Source organism: Solanum stenotomum, chromosome 10, assembly GCF_019186545.1.
Source record: "Solanum stenotomum isolate F172 chromosome 10, ASM1918654v1, whole genome shotgun sequence".
In the NCBI taxonomy this organism is placed as follows: domain Eukaryota; kingdom Viridiplantae; phylum Streptophyta; class Magnoliopsida; order Solanales; family Solanaceae; genus Solanum; species Solanum stenotomum.
In genome coordinates, this window is record NC_064291.1 from 42,751,264 (window position 1) to 42,752,858 (window position 1,595).

General features: G+C 33.9%; 1 protein-coding gene across 1 annotated transcript in view; it reads left to right on the forward strand.

Moving 5' to 3' along the window:
- Nucleotides 1-1,595, forward strand: part of LOC125843008 (receptor-like serine/threonine-protein kinase At1g78530) — a 7,153-nt gene that overhangs the window by 4,887 nt on the left and 671 nt on the right. The gene's annotated exons all lie outside the window — the stretch shown is intronic.

Genomic DNA, 1,595 nt, shown 5'->3' on the forward strand with positions numbered 1-1,595 from the left:
TGGTGGTTTGAATCCACAATCTCAGACCAATCACGGCAAAGCAGCATCGTGTGGACGAACCAAACTAAAGAGCACTTCAACTTCTGCTTCTTATTTAATTTGTTACCCTTGATTGAACTCATCAACTTTGTACCTGTGATGTTCTTGTTCCTTGTCATCTTGAAATGAAAATTCTCACCTTTTCTAAGGACTTTGGTCATTTTTTATTCACAGTGGTATGCTGAGATATTCAGTTTCGTAATCAATGCAAATTTTCTTATGCCAAAATATGCAGGCTTATCATTCACACAAAATCAAATTTCATGTAATTTTTATCATTTTTCATACTTCGCAACAACATATAATGGACCATCTGTCCATTGAACTTAAAATAATTTGAAATATGCCTCAAGTGTCTAAAGCAAATACCCCTTAAATTCATTATAAAACTTTTGTTCAACCATAATTTTTCTAAAGTAACGATAAACTGCCATCCTTGATCTTACAGAGATTTTTGCTGGAAACGATCTCATCTAACCACGTCACTAGGTCATACAACTTTCCAGAGATATCTCTTGCACAAATGGACAAAGATATGGGATTATCCTCATCTAGACTAGTGTCTATACTACTCTCCTTGCTATCACTTTTCCCTTCACTAGACTCAATATTATTACTAGCATCAACACTACTGTCCTGGTAGTTGTCAATCTTCATCATTGTTTCTGTTTCTGAATTAGACTCAGGTTCTTCGACTACAATTTTTTTCTTTTAAGAAGTTTTCGAAACTTCTTCAGTATTTCGTTTCTTAATGCTAGAAGCAACATGAGCCGATGGTTTAGTATTTACTCATCTGGTAGGCCATCAATGAAGGAGGTTTGCTATGTTCTCCAAAGCTGCAGAGACTCTACTCTAATATTTGAGAGAAACAAACATAATTGTAAATAGAGATGATTAGAGTCTTTGATGATTTATGCAAATAGTATCTACTCATTTGTCAGGTACTTGGTTTGAAAATTTTAAAAAACTTCACGGTTCCTTGTGACTAATCCTATTTCGAGATTCAAATCTACATGATTTCTCCTTGATTTTTTACATTAAACCTCTGTATCTGTCATTTTTTTCTGTTAGCAAAGCATGTCTTCTACTTGTTTGCATCAGTAGTAATTACATATGAATAGTATGCCTTACATTGTAAAAAGTTATAAAAAAATTGCAAACAACATATACATGAAAATTTATTTGAAAACTCTAAATGACTCTACATTACAAATTTTATTGAGTCACTTTCGCGTAAAAACACAACAAACAAAATCTAGATGAATTTAGATCATAAATTTTATTGAGTCACTCCTGCGTAAAAACATACTTGATAATCATGACCATTTCAAGTCATGGGTTCCAAGGAATTTAGTTATGCATCTTGTTATCAGAGCACATACAATTTTGAGTGCCAAAATCATCTGCTAGGCAAGGAGGCTGAGTTTTTCCATCCTGAAACCACCTCTTCCTCTCTTGCATTAGATCGTTGAAGAAACTATCTATGATTTCTCTTGTAATACCTGGCATAACCACAATATGTGCCATGCGCTTAAGTAACACAGTTGCCAACGACG